Genomic DNA, 6000 nt, shown 5'->3' with positions numbered 1-6000 from the left:
CATATTATGACACTGCACTGAGCAAATATTCGAATGTTGGTCAGGGGAAGTTGAATTTAGTGAAACTAAACTTCTAATTGTTGTTGTTTATAGGTCTGCTGACTCTGACTTCAGAGCATTTCTGCTCAAGCTGGAGAGGGCAGTTGATTCACTTTGTAGGAAGTATCAGAAATTAGTTATATGTCATGACTTCATTATAAATTTTGTGTATGATGGTGCAAGGAAAAGGATATTGGTAGATCTCCTAAATTCATGTGATCTGATGCAGACTGCTTTTGTTTCAACTTATGTGCAGAGGAACAGTAGCAGAGCCATGGACAATATTTTTATTTGTTCTTCATTACTAGATGGGCATTCTGTTAATAAAATGGCCTTTCAGACAATGATGCACAAATTTTAACACTAAAAGGCTTTCGTGTTCAAACAAATGTCACATATAATTACAAACTATGTAGGAATGTTAATCCAACAGTAAAAGAGAGTTTTTTAAACCTCATTAGGGAACAAGAGGGGCAGGATGTTTATAGTGCCAATAACGTATATGACTACATACAAATACTTTCAGAAACGACTTCCTGACACTTAAATCTATACTCGATGTTAACAAATTTCTCTTCTTCAGAAACGATTTCCTTGCCATTGCCAGTCTACATTTTATATCCTCTCTACTTCGACCATCATCAGTTATTTTACTCCCTAAATAGCAAAACTCCTTTACTACTTTAAGTGTCTCATTTCCTAATCTAATCCCCTCAGCATCACCCGATTTAATTCGACTACATTCCATTATCCTCGTTTTGCTTTTGTTGATGTTCATATTATATCCTCCTTTCAAGACACTGTCCATTCTGTTCAACTGCTCTTCCAAGTCCTTTGCTGTCTCTGACAGAATTACAATGTCATCGGCAAACCTCAAAGTTTTTACTTCTTCTCCATGGATTTTAATACCTACTCCGAATTTTTCTTTTGTTTCCTTTACTGCTTGCTCAATATACAGATTGAATAACATCGGGGAGAGGCTACAACCCTGTCTCACTCCTTTCCCAACCACTGCTTCCCTTTCATGCCCCTCGACTCTTATAACTGCCATCTGGAAGTGAAACATGGACGATAACCAGTTTGGACAAGAAGAGAATAGAAGCTTTCGAAATGTGGTGCTACAGAAGAATGCTGAAGATAACGTGGGTAGATCACGTAACTAATGAGGAGGTATTGAATAGGATTGGGGAGAAGAGAAGTTTGTGGCACAACTTGACTAGAAGAAGGGATCGGTTGGTAGGACATGTTTTGAGGCATCAAGGGATCACAAATTTAGCATTGGAGGACAGCGTGGAGGGTAAAAATCGTAGAGGGAGACCAAGAGATCAATACACTAAGCAGATTCAGAAGGATGTAGGTTGCAGTAGGTACTGGGAGATGAAGAAGCTTGCACAGGATAGAGTAGCATGGAGAGCTGCATCAAACCAGTCTCAGGACTGAAGACCACAACAACAACAACAACAACGTATATGACAAATATAATGCTTTCCGTGTCGGCGCTCGCCTTATATTCAATTCAACTTAGAAAAAATTCATGACCGAGTGCAACCCTTATCGCAGCAGTGTACGGATAGGATCTCTAGCCACTCGGCGCCGATGGCGTAAGATCATAGTGTCAAGTCAAGGTAGTGCACGAAAAATAGATACATGACTCGTGCCTCTTTCCTCAGTGGAGCATATGCTCAATTAGGGCACCCCGGGGTGTTTCAGAGAGCATCTCAGTGTACCCCAGGGACCTACAACACCAAGAAAATCGCTTGTCAGCTTTTGACAAGATCAATGTGTAGTCTTTTTCAAACACAAAACAACTTTACGATAATATACGGTACAATCACCATTCATTTTTACGCATTCACATACACCTTGATCTTTAACACAGACGTGAACACTTTCGTGAGGATTCATCTTACGTTTATGACGAGACGAGTGTATAAATTAAACGGATATGGAGACAAATAATAGGACTTCCCAGAATCCTTATTAGCCAGTTCCACAACATAGAAAAAAAACGAAAAGCTATAACAATACGTTCAGCAAAACTTTAAAGACCATGTTCATTAATTACAACACTTTACTCTTACAATAGCTACTGTAACCCAGCCATCACGATGAGGAAAAGTATTATAAATATCTAGACTAAAATTCAATTTACAACCAACAAAAAGCGATGGACCATCGAGTATTGCATGAACAGCTACAGATTTAACAGGTATTTTATTCTTCTTATCACCAGATGTAGTAGTCAGCTCAGTATTGTCTATAGACTTACACACTGTATATCTTGAATAATGACGAAGATTTTGTCGTCGTTCAAAACATACAGTGTGTAAGTTTATAGAAAATATTGAGCTGACTGCTCAATAAAATACCTGTTAAATATGTCACTGCTCATGCAATACTTGATGGTCTGGTGCTTTCTGAAATTTGCAAACGAAAAGTTGTCATCGCTTTGTTTTTCTTGTACCTCTGTTATTTGGATACTTCTTTATCTACAACAAGGACATAGCCAGGATTTTGTCAGAAAAAAGGGTGGGTGTGATTTGTTAAAGAGAACCTTAAAAAGACTTACGTTTTTTTATTTATTCTGAACGTTTCCATCACGATATGCTTTTCTTTCGACAAGGATATCGGACTTTTCACCAAGTGGGGATATAATCTTGTTATTTAAGGGTCCTGTACTGTGGCAAACCACTAAGAAGCAGTCATCCTCCATTCTCCATTCACCCTCCAAGATCCGTTTATGCTCTTCTTCTTTCAGTGTGGATTTAAGCAGAGAAAGTGATCAGGAATGGACGAGCGATTATGTTTTGGGACACCATGATTATTACTGACAGGGCTTTCGGAATAAAGAGGTCTCTGTTCAACAGAAAAGCTAGAACAATTTTTTGTGGCGAAAATGCAAGGAATCTGGAATTATTCAAATTTAGACTTTCCAGATTTCCTCATTTAAGTATGTATCTGAAACTTCTTGCAGTTTAAGAAAGATCATTTTCTGTGTTAAAGAATGTCCCAGCTGACAAATGGTTCAAATGGCTCTGAGCACTATGGGACTCAACTGCTGAGGTCATTAGTCCCCTAGAACTTAGAACTAGTTAAACCTAACCAACCTAAGGACATCACAAACATCCATGCCCGAGGCAGGATACGAACCTGCGACCGTAGCGGTCTTGCGGTTCCAGGCTGCAGCGCCTTTAACCGCATGGCCACTTTGGCCGGCCCCAGCTGACAGATGCATGAGCCTAAATGAGGAGAATTAGGATTATTACTAACATATCATATAGCTTTTAGCACCGGGAATCTCCAAAGAGATGGTTGGCTCACCTTCGATGCAACGCTTTTTGCACTGAAGAACCAAAGAAACTGTTACATCAGCACCCAGAAGCACGCAGAAGTGCTGCAACACAACGTGACATGGTCTCAACCAATGTCTGAAGTTGTGCTGGAGGGAGCTGACACCATGAATCCTTCAGGGGTGTCCATAAATCCGTAAGAGTGCGAAGGGTTGGAGATCTCTTCTCAATAGCACGTTGCACAACATACTAGATATGCTCAATAATGTTCATGTTTGGGGACTTTAGTGGCCAGCGGAAATGTTTAAACTCAGAAAAGTGTTCCTGGGGCCACTCTGTATCAATTCTGGACGTGCAAGGTGTCGTATTGTCCTGCTAGAATTGCCCAAATCCGTCGAAATGCACGAGGGACATGAATGGATGCAGGTGATCAGACAGGACGCTTAGGTATGTAATACCTGGCAGAGTCGTATTTAGACGTATTAGCGGTCCAATATCACTCCAACGGCACATGCTCCACACTATTAGACAGCCTCCATGAGTTTGAACAGTCCCCTGCTGATATGCAGGGTCCATGGATTGATGAGGTTATCTCCACACCTTTACACGTCCATCCACTAGACACAATTTTAAACGAGACTCGTCCATCGAGGCAACATGTTTCCAATCATCAACAATGCAATGCAGGTGTTGATGAGCCCAGGGAAGGTGTAAAGCTTTGTGTTGTGCAGTCATCAAGGGTACATGAGTGGGTCTTCAGCTCTAAAAGCCTATATCTGTGATGTTTCGTTGATTGGTTTGCACACTGATATTTCTTGATGGCCCAGAATTGAAATATACAGCAATTTGCGGAAGGGTTGCACTTCTGTCACGTTCAACAATTCTCTTCAGTCATCGTTGGTACCGTTCTTGCAGGATTTTTTTCCGGTCTCAGAGATGTTGGAGATTTCATGTTTTACCGTTTTACTGGATTCCTGATATTCACGGCACACTCGTGAAATGGTCGTACGGGAAAATTCCCATTTCATCGCTGCTGTGTCCCATCGCTTGTGCACCGACTATAACACCACGTTCAAACTCACTCACATCTTGATAACCTGCCATTGTAGCAGCAGTAACCGATCTAACGACTGCACTAGAAACTTGTCTTATATAGGCATTGGTGACTGCAGCACCATATTCAACCTGTTTACAAATCTCTGTATTTGAATACGCATGCCTATGCCAGTTTATTTAGCATTTCAGTGTATTTAAGCAGAGAGGCACATCTTTTAAGGGAATTGTAATCTGTGAGGAAGGAAAAGTATTCAGAAGGAATTGGCTGTGGTCTATGGTAAGAGACCAACCCTGACTTTTCCTAAACCGAAAACAAGAAACCACAGAAAACTATTTTCAAGTTTTCTGGCAAATAGATTCAAACCACCTCATCTCGTGAATCCAAGTATTGCTAGTTCGGCGGCTCATCGTGGAGAGCTACCCCAAGGCGGTGGAGAGTTTGGAAAAACTGGTTGTGTTGTACATTGTTATAAAACAAAATAAAATGAATCACAACAAAAGATTGACTTCGAACATTGCATGTCTTTCCTTCAATTATGCACATTTTGTCATTTGATAGCGCACAAATGCATTCACATTTTAAGATTTAACAGTGTGGGGAATTGCTGGCTTCAGTTATTATAAAATTATGAGAGCGTAAATAGATTTTGGGTGTAAGGGGGAGGGAGGGTTGTAGGGTGCAGTCGGTTCGGACGAATTCAAGCAGCCCGGTGAAAAAAATCTTTTAGAAATAAACGAACTATAGAATGTGCTGCCACCACATACCCGTTCCACTCTCCACAGACCTATCCCCATTGTTTCATATCGGAACTGGTTTTCAAAGCTGAGTACCACCCGGGTGACCAGATTGGACGATATTTTTCCATTTGGGTCACTAATGATGGAATACTGTGCAAATTGTTTAAAGAAATGTAACCATCACCGTTTGCGCGATTTTTTTATTAGCGCTGTTTTTGGGCGACAGACAAATCGAAGAGTATTGTTATGCACTGATTTTAATTTAAGATTATCTGTAATATTTACTGCTCCACTGCCTTGAGAAATACTGAGATCTTGTAACCCCAAAGTTCAACCAGCCTCCAAATAATGACTCCAGTGCAAACTTTAAACTACGTTAGATATGCAATTAGGCTGTTGTAATAATGCGTACGTATTTTTAACTTACCATAACGCTAGCGAGCGAATTAAAATCCGCTTTCCCTTCTTTGTTGTGACAAACTTATCCATAATTACGAACTAACACAACAGCACACAACACAAAAGCAGTAATCAGCAGCACTTACGTTACATTCAACTGCAAGTAAGAACTGAACAGATTAAGAAAACAACAAATGAGCATTAGGAAGGCCAGCAGTTGGTCTTGGTTAAAATAATGATTGGCAATAGCCGACAGTATTATGGATGAGTAGATAATTTTATCTATCGTCGGCCTCGCCGATTATAGACAGTGCATATCACCTTTTTGTCTATGACTGAAAATCAAAATATCTTTTAATTTCACTACGTGGTAACTAGGTCTTGTGTAATTTCATTTGGGTGGGTCCAGACATCCCTGACCCCCCCCCCCCCCCCTCACCATTTGGTTACGTCCTTCCCTACAGACTCTTTTTCGTTT

Source organism: Schistocerca americana, chromosome X (genome assembly GCF_021461395.2).
Source record: "Schistocerca americana isolate TAMUIC-IGC-003095 chromosome X, iqSchAmer2.1, whole genome shotgun sequence".
NCBI classification, from domain to species: domain Eukaryota; kingdom Metazoa; phylum Arthropoda; class Insecta; order Orthoptera; family Acrididae; genus Schistocerca; species Schistocerca americana.
Note: the sequence above shows the minus strand (reverse complement) of the source record.